Source organism: Anser cygnoides, chromosome 2 (genome assembly GCF_040182565.1).
Source record: "Anser cygnoides isolate HZ-2024a breed goose chromosome 2, Taihu_goose_T2T_genome, whole genome shotgun sequence".
Taxonomy (NCBI): domain Eukaryota; kingdom Metazoa; phylum Chordata; class Aves; order Anseriformes; family Anatidae; genus Anser; species Anser cygnoides.
The window spans coordinates 80,959,985-80,977,500 of NC_089874.1; the positions used below are offsets into that span (position 1 = coordinate 80,959,985).

The window sequence follows — 17,516 nt, forward strand, 5'->3', positions numbered from 1 at the left end:
TCAGCAGCACAGTACTTAAGCAGAATTATGGCAATCTATATATTGGTTTATATCGTTCAATACCATTGCTCAACAGATGTCTAATTTAATAATAGACACCTCATACACATTTTCATTGGTGTCATGAACTTACCTCTATGGCCTCAGCATTTCTAAGTAACATTGCAGCCAACAAATGCAGTGGAATCACTTAAAAGACGAGTTTTCTTATGGAATAACATCTCTTCTCTTTGCATCCCTCCCTGCCAAAAGCAGTAGCTTAGTAACTACTGTTACTACTATGCCCTGGGTTGTCATCTAGTCAGACGCCCATCCTTCTGACCTTACTATGGCATATTTTTTATTGTATGGTTAAATAAATGTCGTGTTTCACAGAAACAGTGGTTGCATTTCAGTGTTGGAGAAGTTGTTCCTAATATATTAAATCTGAGTTAAGTCACTGCATGGATAAGGTGCCCAGTAAGGACACTAATAATTTTGTCTGTATTAAGCCTGCAAGATGATGTACATCAAAAACTGTAGTGAATTGAGTTGTCCACGTGGCTTTTTGAGCAGGGCACTAAGGCAGGAACAGAGAAACTGAGGCATTGTGTGTCCTGCTTTGTCTTGAAAAAAGATGCTAGCTAAAGTCTTTGCTTTCCCATTTGTAAAATTAATATTGCATGTTTGCCTATTTCCAGAATAGACTTGGATAATAATGGAATAATGTAATATGTTCACTGATAAAATTAAAGATAGATAGTAGATCGCATACTTCAGTTTAGCTATTCTCTTATTTCAGACCAGATAATATTCAATATTCCAAAATGCCTCAAGAAAAGACCAGAGCAGTATGTTTCCATAGGCATTAGGTTTAATTATGAGTGAAATGCCAAGAGAGATATTGCTATCATTATTAGAGAAAAAGAAACTACATATTACTCAGGCAAAAATGAAACAAAAAAACAAACAAAAAACCCCACTGATACTGCAAAGATGGTGGGGACTGAGAGGGGAAGAAGCAAACCCTTTTACATCTTTTTTTTTTTTTTTTTTTTTTTCCTATATAAGCAGATAGAGAGCCTGATTAAATCAGTATTTTTTCCCGACTAAAAATCTTTTCCTGGAACAATAGGAGGAACCAAAAGAAAGCAGAATAAATATCAAGGGAAAGTTAATCCTAATAAGAGCACTAGTATTTGTTGTATCTGTAGTATTTAGGAGGAAAAAATGTGCAGCCCAGAATCTGGATGGCATGAGAGTATGACTTTTTTTCCCTCCCATCCTGTATCTTGTTATTTAATCCTCTTGGTACTCACGTAGTAGTCTGCAATGAAGAGGTATGTTAATTGGATAAAATGACTGCAGCATGAGATAATAAAAGGCTAAAGTGTGGTATGGTGCCACATGTGAAGCTTCCAAAGAGGCAGTCTACAATCTGAAATGAATTGATGAGACTGTGGTGTGCAGGCATTGGAAAATAAGATGCTAATGCTGCAGTCTGCAGTTCCACATTGTCAAACTGATTTTTGGTGGTGCTTGATTCTCAGAAGACGTTGCAGCTCCTTCTGGTTTCTTTTGGAGTGAATGGAAAATGCATGCATCTAGATATCCAAATGGCATAAAAACATGTGATTTAAAAATAAAAGGCCAGAAAGCCAAGTAAAGATATTTCCTGTGTCATGTCTGCCATAAGCTGTCTGTGAACGTCAGGCAAGTCTTTAACATGGATTTCGCTTTAAAAATATATTTAATATCCCGTTCTTCCACTATTTGTCCATTTAAATGTTGATCTTTTTCAGTCCAAGACTATCTCCTGTGGCCATTCAAGGTGATATAAATGATCTGCTTCTTTTTCTTAAAGAAACTTTGCACATTAATCAAGAAAGAGCACACTTCATTATTGCCTGTACCAGTACAGATAAGACAGCAGTGATGATATGTGTTCTAAAATCGGTAATACTGAGGAAAGTTGCACCAAAATGAAGCATTTATTAGACATCACACAGGGATGTACGTATTGCCAGAAGTATGAGGAGTGATAAAAGGTTGCGTATACTTGTCCTGGTTCCAGTTAGGACAGAGTTAAGTAGCTCATAGTAGCTGGTAGGGTGCTATGTTTTGGATTAGGATGAGAAGAGCGCTGATAACATGCTGATGTTTTAATTGTTGCAGAGCAGTGTTTACACCAGGCCAAGGACTTTTCGGCTTCTTGCTCTGTCCTGCCAGCGAGCAGGCTGGGGGTGCAGCAGGAGCTGGGAGGGGACAGACCCAGGACAGCTGACCCAAACTGGCCAAAGGGGTATTCCATACCATCTGACGTCATGCTAAACAATATATAGGGGTGGCTGGCCGGGGTGGGGGGGCCGGGCTGCTCGGGAATAGGCTGGGCATCGGTCAGCGGGTGGTGAGCAATTGCATTGTGCATCACTTGTTTCTTACACATTATTATTGTTAATACTATTACCATTATCACTATTATTATTATTATTATTGTTATTATTATTTTCCTGTCTTAATAAACTGTCTTTATCTCAACTCACAGGCTTCACTTTCCCGTTTCTCTCCCCCATCCCAGAGAGGGAGGGGGGAGGGTGAGCGAACGGCTGTGTGGTGTTTAGCTGCCAGCCGGGTTAAACCACAACAATACTTTATTCCCAAATTACCAAAAGACTTAAAAAATTCATTCCTCTTTTACAGTAATGCTTAAAGGTTGTAGATGTATGTTCACATGTTTACTTAAATCACCTGGTTAAGGAAATTATAAAAATGGTTTCTTGCATCTGATATCAACAAACCAGGAATTTGCTTAATTGAATTTATAGGTCAGACCCAGCTCCCACTTAAGTCTATTCCCCATTGATAGCACTAAATTGGGGAAGGGAGCAAGGGAACTTTTACATCCAGAGTTATATGGAGATGTTTTCACTCAGATTAAACTGGGACTCAAAAGTGGCTATTTATATGCATGAGACTAACACAAAGTGCATATTCTGCCTCAGGATTAAAGCATTTAGTTTTTCAAGAGGGAACAGTCCATTGATCAATTCTTCATGCCCACATTTCTCATTTTGATAGAGCTTTGCCCATGAACTCTCATTAGATGTACTGATTCCAACTTAAAACTTAAATTTGATTTCAACTCCAGACGTAAGACGTCATGAAGGAAACAGATTGTTCGATATATTCATTGAAATACAGGGCAAAGCCAGGTATATATCAAGGGTATTTCATCATCAATAACATATGTGTCACCAAGATGAATTGATGTTGAGGGCTGTAATTTCTAATCATTTAGTATGTTTGAAATTAATTATTTGTACAGCTAAGTGTATCTGAGTTTATTTGCAAAAGCAATTTTACTAAACCGAATAATTTTACTGTTAAACATAGACCACAGGAAAAGTTGAGCCCATTAACATGGCTGGTTTCACATATCTAATATATGGTCTCATAGTTAACCAGTCTGATAATTTAATTTCATGGTACAGCTGTTCTATGTTGAATATTTGATATAATGCAGAGTAAAGGTTTGGCATTAGAAGGTTTCCCCATACACTACACATTTCACTTTCCTGATCATCTCCTGCCACATCAATACATGCTGGCATTTTCCAGTAAATTTTTTCAACATCGTGCCCCAGTTCAAATTTTTTTTTTCTTGTCTTTTTTATCATTTTTTTTTCTCTTTGGTTGCAAACCAATTTTTTAACTCATTGGTTGCAAACATCCATAACAGTGAAAGGATTTTTCATCACACAACACTCAATGATTTAATGGCAATCATGTGGCTAAATTCTTATATAGGTCTTCATTATATGCCTTTTTAACAAGTTCTGCCATACCTGATACAGATAAATTGTAGAGCTGTGGTTCAGAAACTAATTCATACTCATTATTTTCATGAGTTACAGTATATGCCATTTCACCCTTCAGCAGATGTATATTTAGATTAGTTTCAGAGCACATTCTAGTCTAAATCCCAAATCTCTCACTAATAAACACTAAAATACGCTTAATGTACCCAATATGTATCTTTTTACATTTAGATGCTCCCTGCCATATTCTGAAAGAATTGGACCTGTTCCCAGAGTAATACTCTAAATTCTACATTGAATCACTGATATGTGATGCAGCTAACCCAGGAGATGCTTTCAGGTTTTGTATCTGAGAGCCACATTTCATGGACATCAGCTCTGAAATCCTTCTCTACTTCTGCTATTAGTCTTGATTTTTATTATTGTTTTTTTTTATAAGCTACCTTTGAACAATTTTGTAGAAGGTTAAATAATCTAAATAGATCTGTATTTTTAGGACAACAGTATTACATCATCGGAAAACAATTCTGACAAATAAAAAGCTATTAGTTCACCAAAACTGTAATGAGATCATGATTAATAAACACCTCTGAAAGGTCTGCATCAAAGTCAAGGCTTTTCTGTGATAAATGTAAACATTCAGACCTTACTTTGCCAAAAGCTGTGTGTTTCAGTTATCCAGCTCTCTTGATTGATTTGTTCATTACTCTAATAAATAATTTATCACCTCGAAGAGGACAATTCATTATGCAGATAGCATGAACAAGTAACTTTAAACAGCCAAATCTTTAGAAGAATTAGCAGTGTTACCAGTACTGTGAAATCTGTTTCAGATGCAGAGTTCAGACTTGCATAAGAACAATCAAATTAGTATAAAAACAGATCGTTTCAGACAACTTACAAGCAATGACCCATGTGAATTCACTATGCAGATCTTTCAGAAATCTGATAGATTAACTCCTTTTCAGGTCTATTACTACACTGTATTAGAAATTATGATAAAATACAAGTAGTTGTTTTAACAAAAGGCAAAGAATTAAATTACAGTTTGTAATATACCAAATTTCCTAAAGTAGGGAGAAAATCTGAAAGATTTTCAGTGCCGGTTATTTTATTTTCCCTTTTCTGTCCAAAGTGCCCATCTGATTTTGCATAGTGACAAGTGATGGAAAAAATCATGTAGAAATCAGTCAGAGTGGGTCATTTCTCCAAGTGTAGGATATACCATTGCACAAACTGAATTGTAACTCATACAAAAGAATTGTTTCTTCATTAGAAGTTAAGAAAGGTGGAGATAAGGACACTTGTGTCATGGCAACACGTTAAGGGAGAAAGTAGACACCATTACTCATCACATTTTCCCCTAACGTGCTAACAGGACTGGCTTGGCAGTTAGCGCAGGCAGTTTGCGTGGGGCAGTTCAGGCGGGGCAGGTAGGAGTGTGAGGAGGATCCTCTCCTCCCTTTCCCACCTCTCTTTCTCTTCCCCTCCTCTCCTCGGGGAACTCTGCCTCTTTGCACCTAGAATTCACCATGGTGGGCACCCGTCGCAGCAGCCGGTCCAAGGCGGCAACCCAAACAGAGGAGATGCTGCCTCTCTGGGCTCACGTGGGCACTCAGGTGGATCCCCTGAGGGGTGAAGAGGCAGTCCAGGCTGGAGACTGTGGGGAGGTCTGGAATCTGGAGGCCCACCTGGGTCCTGAAGGAAGAGAGGGCTGTCATGGGTGCAGGCGTGCCCTGCTTAAGGAACTCCTCGAGCAGGTGGTTGAGCTACAGCAAGAAATCGGCAGCCTGAGGGGCTCCTGGGAGTCTCTGAGGGTGACAGATAGGAGGTGTCAACCTGCCCCTGCTGATGCCCAGCAGCCCCCTCCTAAGTCCCTGCAAGGGGTAGTAGCTGACCCAGCTGATCACATGCAGGGCAGAGGGCTTGACTGCCCACAAGAGAAAAGGGGCTGGACCCTTGTCTCAGCTCGAAGCAGAAAGAGATGTTTGCCCCCGATACCCACGGTGCCACCAACCCGCACGGTGTCCCTGGTAATAGATTTGAGGCTCTCAGGCAGGAAAAGGAAGAGGTTGAGGGTCTGGACAGTAGTCAGAACCCGGGAAGCAACCCTGAGAAACGTGTCAAGACTGGGGGAAGTACTGAGCATAGGGATCGGGGCTGGACGGGGCACTGCATCACAACCGGTGCCACAAAAAAAAAGAGCAGAGAGTCTTAGTGATCAGAGACTCCTTGCTGAGGGGCACTGAGGCTCCCATTTGTCGCCCAGATAACCTATCCAGAGAGGTGTGCTGTCTTCCTGGGGCACGTGTCAGAGATGTTAGGAAGGCTCTGCCACAGCTCATTAAACTGGAGGACTACTATCCTCTTGTTGTCATTCAGGTTGGATCCCGGGAAGCTGCAACAAGAAAAATGAGGAATATTAAAAAGGACTTTGCATCCCTGGGAAGGTTGTTGAAGGGATTGGGGGTGCAGGTAGTGTTCTCCTCTGTCCTCCCGCTGGGTGACCGGGACCCAGAAAGAAGGAGGAGAACGGGACAGGTGAACTACTGGCTGAGGGGGTGGTGTCTGGACCAAGGCTTTGGGTATTTCGATCTTGGGCAGTCCTTTGAGAAGCTGGGTATGTGGGCTGCTGACCGACTCCAACTCAGCAAGTGGGGCACAAGTGTATTAGGGAGCAAGCTCTCTGGGCTGATTACCACGGCTTTAAACTAGGTTTGATGGGGGAAGGGAGAGGAGCTAAAAGTTACAGAGAAGGCTGGGGGAAGTTGTCACTGCTATCACTGTTGAAGATAGTGGGAAAAAAACTCTGAGTTGTCCCATAGGATTGTCCGAGGGCTCCTCAGAGAAGGTAATGATCCTGATATCCTGTCCAGAATCTTCTTCTTGCATCCCTCCAGGGGTAACTGCGCCTGCTGCTTCCCTAATGTGCCTGTATACCAATGCGCAGAGCATGGGAAATAAACAGGATGAGCTCAAGATCTGTGTTCAGTCACAGGGCCATGATCTCATTGCAATCACTGAGACGTGGTGGGACAGCTCACATGACTGGAACACTGTCATGGAGGGCTATGTCCTTTTTAGGAAAGACAGGCTGGGGAAGCAAGGGGATGGGGTTGCCCTTTATGTGAGGGAGCAATTAGAGTGTACCCAGCTCCACGTGGGGGAGGGTGAGGGACAAGTGGAGAGCTTGTGGGTGAGAACTAAGGGGTGGGCTGGTATGGGGGACACTGTTGTGGGGGTGTACTACAGGTCACCAGATCAGGAGGAGGAGGTCGATGAGGCCTTCTACAAGCAGCTAGAAGTAGCTTCATGATCACGGGCACTGGTTCTCATGGGGGACTGCAATTATCCAGACATCTGTTGGGTAAGCAACTCAGCCAGGAACGTGCAGTCCAAACAGTTCCTACAATGCGTTGAAGATAATTTTCTGACACAGGTGATGGAGGAGCTGACGAGGCAGGGGGTGCTTCTGGACCTTGTCCTTACCAACAGGGATGGGCTTGTTAGGGATGTGAAGGTTGGGGGCAGCTTGGGATGCAGCAACCATGAGATGGTGGAGTTCAAGATGGAACTTGGTAGAACAAGTAAGGCTAAAAGCAGGATTGCTACCCTGGACTTTCGGAGAGCCAGCTTCGACCTCTTCTGGGACCTGCTTAGGAATATCTCATGGGCTAGGTTGCTAGAAGGCAAGGGTGCTTGTGAGAGCTGGGCAACATTTAAACAGCACTTCTTCCAAGCTCAGGATCGGTGCATCCCTAAGAGTAGGAAATCAGGGAAGGGGGCAGGAAACCTGTGTGGATGAGCAAGGAGCTCATCAATAAGATCAAAAGGAAGAGGAAGGTCTATGAAACGTGGAAAAATGGCCTGTCCTCTTGGGAGGAGTATAGAAGTGTTTTCAGGGCCTGTAGGGACGCGATGAGGAAGGCTAAAGCCCACCTAGAGATGAGGCTTGCAAAAGAGATAAAGGATAATAAGAAGGGTTTTTTTTTTAGTATGTAAACAGTGAAAGGAAGACTAGGGATAATGTGGGTCCCTTACTGAATGAGGGGGCTGTCCTGGTAACGGGAGATGCTGAGAAGGCGGAGATACTGAATACTTTCTTTGCTTCAGTCTTTGTTTCAAGGACTCCCCCCCAGGACTCCTCGACTCTGGTGGGAGGAGAAAGGGACTGGGAAATGGAGGGCTCCCCCCTGGTTGACGAGAGAGTGGTTCAGGAGTGTCTGAGTGGGCTCAACGCACACAAATCCATGGGTCCCGATGGGATGCATCCACGTGTGCTAAGGGAGTTGGCAGAGGTGATAGCCGAACCGCTCTCTATCATCTTTGAAAGGTCCTGGAGAACAGGAGAGCTGTCCAAAGACTGGAGGATAGCCGGTCTTCAAGAAGGGCAAGAAGGAGGATCCAGGAAACTACAGGCCAGTCAGTCTCACTTCTGTCCCTGGAAAGGTGTTGGAACAGCTTGTTCTGGATGCCATCTCCAAGCAATTGGAAGAGAAGAATGTTATGAGCAGTAGTCAGCATGGATTCACCAAGGGGAAGTCGTGCTCGACCAACCTCTTTACCTTCTATGATGGCATCACCAGCTGGGTAGATGGAGGGAGAGCAGTGGATGTCATCTACCTTGACTTCAGCAAGGCTTTCGATACTGTCTCCCATGACATCCTGCTAGTAAAGCTGAGAAAGTGTGTGATAGAGGAGTGGAAAGTAAGGTGGGTTGAGAACTGGCTGACTGGCCGAGCTCAGAGGGTGGTGATCGGCGGCACAGAGTCCGGCTGGAGACCTGTGACTAACGGTGTTCCCCAGGGGTCGGTGCTGGGTCCGGTCTTGTTCAACATCTTCATCGACGACCTTGATGAGGGAATAGTGTCTGCCCTCAGCAAGTACGCCGATGATACAAAGCTGGGAGGAGTGGTCGACATGCCAGAAGGCTGTGCTGCCATTCAGCGAGACCTGGACTGGCTGGAGAGATGGGCAGGAAGAAACCAAATGAGGTTTAATAAGAGCAAGTGTAGAGTCCTGCACCTGGGAAGGAACAACCGGACATATCAGTACAGGCTGGGGGATGACCTGCTGGAGAGGAGCTCTGAGGAGAAGGACCTGGGGGTCCTGGTGGATGATAGGTTGACCACGAGCCAGCAGTGTGCCCTGGTGGCCAAAAAGGCCAATGGGATCCTGGCGTGCATTAAAAGGAGCATGGCCAGCACGTCAAGGGAGGTGATCCTCCCCCTCTACTCTGCCCTGGTCAGGCCTCACCTGGAGTACTGTGTCCAGTTCTGGGCTCCCCGGTACAAAAAAGACAGGGATCTCCTGGAACATGTCCAGCGGAGGGCCACAAAGATGATACAGGGCCTGGAGCATCTTCCCTATGAGGAAAGGCTGAGAGACCTGGGTCTGTTCAGCCTGGAGAAGAGAAGACTGAGAGGGGATCTTATCAATGTGTATAAATACCTGAGGTGTGGGAAACAGAGGGATTTGGCCAACCTCTTTTCAGTGGTTTGTGGGGACAGGACAAGAAGTAATGGCCACAAGATGGCCATAGGAAGTTCCGCACCAACATGCAAAAGAACTTCTTCACAGTGAGGGTGACGGAGCACTGGAACAGGCTGCCCAGTGAGGTTGTGGAGTCTCCTTCTCTGGAGATATTCAAGGCCCATCTGGACGCCTACCTGGGCAGCCTGCTCTAAGGAACCTGCTTTGGCAGGGGGGTTGGACCCGATGATCTTTCGAGGTCCCTTCCAATCCCTGCAATTCTGTGATTCTTTGATTCTGTAATAAGACTACAAGGGACTATTATTATATAGACTTTATGGTCTTTAAAAAAAAAATCAAACAAAAGAAAAACTTTAAATGAATGTAAGGGTCTCTTTTTTGAAGAGAAATAAAACTACAAATAAGCGTCTTTGTAATTAAATATGTAACATTGTTAAGAAATGGGATTGTTCAACATCATTCATAAAATTGATAACACCACAATTCAAACTCATTTAACAAAATTTTCTCAGTAATGCACTGGGGGAGGGGGTTTTTGTTTTACTTTCTTTACATGATTTTATTTTCTCAGGTAATATAAATACACTGAAGCTTATGCACTCTAATACAATAGAGGAAATTGGGAGCATTTAAGTAATAATTTGCTGTGTTTCATCCACACAGAAAGTCCTTGTGCTCTTGGGAATTAGTATCTACAACAAAAAGCAGATCACCAGTCTTGGAATACCAGCCTGCTCTCTGTAGTCTAGTTCAGAATAACAAAGTGGACACTTTTCCTCCCGTCACTTACACACTACATTCCTGAGACTAACAGACATTTCCTCGGAGCAGTATCGCTATTACAGAAATATATTGCATTCCATGTTTCAACACCTGTGACTGTGATAATCAAAGAATGTGTCAGGGTCCTTGAGCCCCAGGTTTATTGAGCTCTCCCTCCTTTTTTTTTAAACATCCCAACATCCCCCCCCCTCATCTTCGCCCCCCTCCCCCCCCCCCTTTTTTTTTTTTCTTCCCCTGAATCATGTGGCAGGCCTGGGGAAGCCAGGGAGATTGAATACTGCATTTTCTGCTTTGTCTGCTGTTATCTGAGAATTTGGTCTGCAGGGTAATAGTACAGCTCATTCCTTTCCTTTGTCATAGTAGAAGCTGACGAGGTAGTTGTTCTGTACTCAAAACACTCTCAGAATTGATTCAAAACTAGGATACTTCATGTGGACTTGCTACCACCATCTGTATGACTTCCATCTCTGTTCAGGTAGTCTCACAAAGGCAATGCCTCAAAAGAAGATGCTGTAGCAATATGATTTGCACAGCATCCAGTTTGATAATACCAGGAGGAAGCTAGGGAAGGCAGGTGATAACACAGAAGCTGATGGTCTCCTTCAGATTTTATGGACTTCAGGGAACTGAATCCCTTTCGGTACCTTTTGGTACAGGGTCAGGCAGCTTTTAACTGATGGAATTATTCCAGAAACTTCATAACACAGAGAACACACACAAAACCAAAGCCAAGTCACCTTCTCCTCTCATGAATCCTTTTGGTAAATGTGGGCTGTGGTGTTGATGAACCCCATTTGTTTTCATGGACCTTCACAGACACTGTGAATTTCTGTAGGCGGGTATGATGCACTAAGCAGGACCTTAAAAGAAAAATGAAAATAGATTAGATAACAATATTAGAAAAAAAAATGGAAATACTGTTGTATGGTAAAGTTATAATCCCTCTGATGTGCATTAACTAATTAAATAAAAGAGTTAATGTTTCCCATTATGACAAAACACTTCTAGATTTTCAGTAATACAATGAAACTCTGTTTTCCAGGTGGATATACTCCATCAGCAACACAATTCCATAATGTTTTATTCCTATATACTACTCTTTACTTATTAAACTGAACCAGGGGATATGACCATGGAATGAACAGAACAAATTAAAGTCTGAACAAAGGTTTCCTCCAAATAAGCCAAAGTGTAAGCAATAACCAACAAGAAATAGGATACAGTTGATAAGCAGAAAGCTTGCTCTATTGATTTATTTTTTCTCTCCCCCAATTAAGTTAGGTAGACTCTATTCATCTGCTCACTTAAATAGATATGAATGTGAACTCTCTGAGGTATTCCTAAGAAGTTTTCAGTAAAAATGTTTCCATATCACTGCACTAAGAGGGTTTGGAGGTAGCTGACAGCTGGGGCTATATAAATTAAAAAGAAGATTATTGATGTATTTGAAAAAAAAAAAAAAAAACACATTTTTTTCCTCAAACTTTAGCTTTCTGAAGTAGTTCACAGATGTAAAAATGGAGTTCAGTTTCAATTTTTATAGGCCCAAATTTTTGACTGTGTGATAATTTTTATCTATGCAAACAAAGTTAAAGTTACTTGCTTTTAAACTTATCCACATATGGTGTTCTCAATATCTTATCTGTACAAGAGGTATCTAAATACCTGTCTCTCCCACTAAGGGACAGTGAGAGACAGATGAGTCAATGAGATGAGATATCTCAGATGAGAATCTCAGAGAATATCTCAGAGAATCTCAGATGAGATACAGTGAATGTGTTTCTGAATACAAGTGAGCAGCAACACGTAACACAAAACATCTTGGCCATGTCTGGAGACAGGAAAAGAAGATCAGCAGGTCACAAATCTTACAAGGGATGGTTAAGAAGCCTGAAGTATTCTGTGCTGTGTTTGGAAAGTTTCTACAGATTCTAGGGCTTCAATTTCTTTTCTAACATGTGGAAACTCAATTATGACTACTGCTCATGTTTCTTGGCGAAAATAGTAGAAATTGGTGGCCAGAGAAGTGCCCCAATATCCATTTGCTTTACACAAGGAAAGTATAAGTCACTGTTTCTGCATGTAATATGGTAGGCAACGCAGATGCCTTTCGACAGCAGAAGGAGGCAAAATGCTGCTCTCAGCTATGTCCACATCGATGCAAAGCCAGCTGTGAGAGTTCACTTTGCCTCGCTCTGTTGTAACTAAGAGAAGATGGTGAGTTGGGAAAGGCAGCCCAGTAAGAGGCTGTCACGGTCTGGAAGATAGAGGTTACCAGGTCAACTGCAATTGCTTTGTGCAGTGAGGCAGACAGTGCAGGTAGGAGGGGGCTCTCCTGAGCCAGCCCGAGTCATGGTGTTAGGAATATAACTAAATTAGAGAGGAAGGGAAAGGTCTGAACACTCTCCTTGGCTGGGACTGAAATGAGACAAAGACTCCTACAGTGAAAGACACTGTCAGTGCTTGAAAAATTAAAGGACAACACTTCACAAGTGTGGTCGTGGGAACTTTGCCTCTAGGACATAAGAAAGATGCCACTATATTAAATTAACCCTTTGTGTTCCACAAGGGAGAGGACAGGCTATGTCCGAATAGCTCATAGTCTGTTGAGTTGCTCTGGGAAAGCACCTTGACTTGTAGTTTCATAGAAATTTCACGAGGAACAGGGCGGATGAGAACAATCAGTTCAGGGAAGTCCTGCCCTGCCCTCCTAAATCTACCAGCTTCCTCTGTTTCACATCACCTGCATCTGCTCAGCTGAGGGACACCTAAATTCTGCTGTAGTCAGACTGTAGGGGTGACTGCAATAGCACCAAAAAGTGATCCATAACATGCCAATAGTTTGCTTTGCTATGTGATGAAATACTGAATCAACCAAATTCCTTTTCCATAATATTCTGTAATAAACTAATAATAATAGCAAGATGAAAACATCAGTCATAAATTTTGCTATCTTCATAGACACAAAGCTAATTAAAGTAATCTGATGCTCATTACCAACCACAACAACTTGGTCAAAACTGTATTTGGTGAACTACTAGGTCAGGAGTTAGTGAGGAGAAAGTATATCTGAGCAAAATGACTCAGGCTACAAAAGAAGAACTGGGATAAAAGAAGAAGGTGGGGGCAGCAGATGAGAGAAAGATTTTTCCCTCCCCAGGAAAAAGATTCCACTTGCTTCTCAGCACCAGGATAGTTTAATGCAGTCAACAAAACACATAGATGTAGGTAAAGGAAAACAATAACGTTATGCAGAACCACAAGTATACTGTGGTTGTTTCAGGAACACCAGTGGATTTACTCACATAAGTTAGCATAATTACTTACATACTTACTTAGCATGCTCCTACATAGGCCAGTATATGGTCTATTTATTTATTTGACAGGAATTATTATTCAGAATAAAGGAGATATTTTTCTTTGGTTTAGGTTAGGCTTGGGGGCTTGAAAAGGGCTATGTGTTAATTCTACATGCTTACTGAATTAATTTTGAAAGCAAGAATATAGTGTTATTACAGTAAGTTTGCTGCTGAAATGTGGTAAGAGGAATGATGCTGTTCCAGTTATCTGTCAAGTACTCTGGACAGTAAGAAAATGCCCATTCTGCTGTTGCAAAGACTTAGCTAAAAAAGTAACAGTTCTGGCTTTTTTAGAAATATTTGTTTTAACTCAAAGGTTTACACAGCTTGTGGGAATGAAAGCACAGAGGTTGCATTCCTTGACATTCTTCCATCTCTCAAGTATGCTCAAAGTTCCTTCCCTGTTTTCTCCTTAGGAGATATTAATAATACCCAGAGTGTCTATTATAACCAGAAAACAATACATTTAATTTAATGTATTTAGTTTGGTAAGTACTTTTATTTGCTATATTATAATCATGACTATTATAAATGGATTGCAGTGTAATTACATTTACATTTAGCAACCACTTCCACTGAACAGGGGACCATGGAGGTCATTGCACTGCAACCTCTGGGTATTGCAGGCATTTCAAACATCTGGCACTGCATTATTAGAACTGTCACAGAGAACTAGGGAGCTTTGAGAACCTATTATCATTCATGTAGGTTATGACTGATGAGATGAGATGTGAGTGGGTTTAGAGAGATGTTTTTTTCTTTTCTCTCTCTTTTTTTTTTTTTCCTAAAAGAATGCAGCACTATAAACATTGTGTACTTTTCCTGTCAATAAAAAATTGAAATTAGACAGGCTTAGAACATAAGGTGTTTGATCCCTAACTATAAATAGTACACGGTGACTTATCTGCTGGGCTTCTCTAGGCTAATTCAATAAATACTAAAAATGTGTAAAGTGAGTGGATTAAAATCAGCTTTCATTTTTCTACTTGATTACACAGTGCTTAGTAGACCCAAACGATTTCTGTACCATTAGGAATTTAGAAGCTAAAATATATACATATATAATTTTCTTCTGTGTACTGGTTTCTTCTTCATATTATGTTTTTTATTGTTGTTGTTTTCCATTTCTCTTATATATCAGTTTCCTCTTCAAGGTACACTTCATGGACTCCATAGCATTAAAGGACTGTTGAATTGAAAAACAATACCAGATTCAGGAACATTGGCTTTGATTCAGGGAAGTTCTTAAGCATTTGCTTAATTTTTTACCAGATTGTAGATATTAAGCTTACTAATACAGCTCATGAGATCTTTAAATAGTCTCCTGAATTTGGTCTTTTAGAGCAGCCAGTGAGAAAAAAAGTTAGGATTATTTTTTTTAAGTAAATGTAAAAATCACAGATTTCTATTTCTAAGAGAAACAAATGGATGACAATTGATCACTGAAAATTAAAACAATTTGATTAATACCATTTGAATTTATCTTATTCTTGTTCTTCTCTTATGTAGTTGTTAGAGCCAGTTGTATTTCTCTAAGGAATTGTACTTACTCTGGTTCTTGGATCAGTTTGGCTTATCAGTGGCCACGGGTTCCAGGCAATATTTCATAATCCAATTTCTCCCGGAAGCATGTATGTAACTGAGAGATACTGGACATTTTATGATATTTTGCATAGTACAAAACTTTACCTGAGATTTTTTCCAGTGTGTCCAACAAAGAAGGGGACGTAATAAACACATGGAAATGCAGATCAAAGAAAACAAAAGGAGAGGAGAAATAAGAGATTTAAAAAGTTGGGGGAAAAAAAAAAAAAAAGCCTAACACTATACTTTTTTTTTTTTTTAGCCTGACACTTCTGGGACAAATTCTCTTGTGAACTCTAGTTAGAATGAACTCTTATTAACTGTGAAACCAAGTGACTTAGATACGCATCACTGCAGGTGAGAGCAGGGTGAAGTTTATGCCACTGAATTATTGCTGTGTCCTGTCTTCACTCTTAAGAATCCTTCCAAGTCTTTAACACAATCAGCATGAAATGTCTGTTTTGTTGTTATTGTTGTTGTTTGTTTGTTTGTTTGTTTGTAGGAGAGAGGGAGATGTTAGGGAAAAGAAAGCAAACAAAACCTCTTGTTTATTTCACTATTTTCTCCTATTCATTCTGAGGACACAACACAACAGTTCCCAACCTTTTTTTATGGTGGGTAAAAAAAAAAGCAGGTTAGGCTATCTACAAGTTACAGACATTACAGAGCTACCTACCAGAGCATGGTCTGGGTTTACGGATATTGTGTGTTGCTGGCACAGGCTTGTGACAGATTAAGAACCACAAGATTAAGGGCCAACAACTTGTTGCCAAATTCAAAAGAGCAAACCAGAGAAACAGATATTTGAAAAATAGTTCATTGTGCCTTATCTGAAACAAATTATCTGCAATTTGGTCTTATTCCACAGCTCAGTAAAATCACTGTCAGAGGGCTTGAGGTCAACATTAGTATCTCTGAGTGTTTTTCAGAATATGTGGTATCAAGGGATGGAAGAGAGTTCACTGAACACAGTGTAAGATTGAGAGGCCAGGAAAAGATCTTGTATTTTATTTATGTGACATTTAAAAAGCCTATTTTACATTAGAAGCATCTCTGATGGAATTTCAAGAACGAGTGCTCACAAGTTCACTTATTCCTTCTGGATCAAGTGGGATCATGAAAAGAATAAGCTCAGTCAGACATAAACTGGCCATCCAGCAGAGCTGTGCAAGGTGACCAGGGGATGCGGGGACTAGACAGATCAGGCCAGACCAGTGCATTGTCCTGGTAAAGGAAAAAAGCTCGTCATTAAGCATAGGTCATGCTGCAGACTTCTTAACTCTCAAAGCAGGGAGAAATTGTCAGATAGAATGGCTCTCCTGAGTGCTGTTAGCAAACAAAGGCTGTTTTGTTGCAGTGTTAAGCCCATGTGAGGTGGTGTGTGGGTGCTCCTGAGGTTTCAAATTGTAAATTACAAGGGCATACTAAACTGGTGTGTGTCTACACAGGTAGTTTCACTTAATATAACTGTCAATCTAAATCATTTTAACATCATGCCTTTGGTTAAACCATTCATTCTGAGCAGCCTGCCTTTAAGCCCAGTCTTGCAATGAGTCCCTGATGGATCCTAGCTGAAGCTAATGGTGCTGTATGTGGTTGTAGGGTAGCAATTGCACAAAATTCATTAAAGGGGCTGGGACCTCTTTGAGTAAGATTCTGTCTGATACTTGGGGACACCTTTAAAAAAGAAGTATTCCTCTTGACTTAAGTGGGACTGTTTATGGGTTAAAGTATAGCTCAGCAAGAATTTGATCCCAGTCAGGTTGAGATGTTTGTCACATTGCTGGTGTACCTCATGCCATTGAAATCAAGGTGCTGACTAATGTCTGTGAGGTTTCTTGACTGGTAAAGGATTTGCAGGAGTGGAATATTCCTTTGCTATGTGAATATGCAGTGTTTGTTTTCAGAATACTACATTGTCAAGCATAGAAAAAAAAACGACTTAGAAATAATATTAATTTTAGAAAGAGAAGAGAAATGGATAAAAGGAATGAAAAAAAATAAAAAGACTGCTCTCTTATTTACATTGGTAATATTCATAGAGGGACTGGGAACAGCTCATGTTATAACCCGTATTTCTGGGCTAGAAGAAGCAGTTGTTTCAATGCTGGTGAAACAGGCTAAAGGCCTGGTCCTATCCTAGTCTCATAAATTTGCATGATGAGGAATAAGGTGCCCCTGTGAAGAAATACACACCTTATGACACAAATACTACACAATCTTCTTAAAATTTGGATCTGGGCACAGAATTATCTGCTTTCCTCTCCAAGTGCGAGGCTAAACTAGTTAATACAAATGCCCAAACTACTCCTTTTAAAGGCTGACAGATTATGCGCAGCAACATAATGAAGTAAATAGAATTACTTCCCCCTGTAATTACTGGAATTACTGCCCTTTGCAGCATTTTCTAGGTCTGTCCCTAAGATGCGTATCCAGTGTGGCAAAGCAGGGGACTGTCATTGATGGAGCAAAAGAGTGTTCTGCTTGAAATATTTTTTGT

The 17,516-nt window shown here is 41.2% G+C and overlaps 1 long non-coding RNA gene across 1 annotated transcript in view; it reads left to right on the forward strand.

Annotated features, from left to right (window-relative positions):
- Positions 1-13,990: 13,990 nt before the first annotated feature.
- Positions 13,991-17,516, forward strand: part of LOC136790133 (uncharacterized) — a 5,644-nt gene continuing 2,118 nt past the window's right edge. Inside the window, exon 1 of the long non-coding RNA XR_010829490.1 lies at positions 13,991-15,373. This is a non-coding gene — a long non-coding RNA (uncharacterized lncRNA). The remainder of the gene's footprint in view (positions 15,374-17,516) is intronic.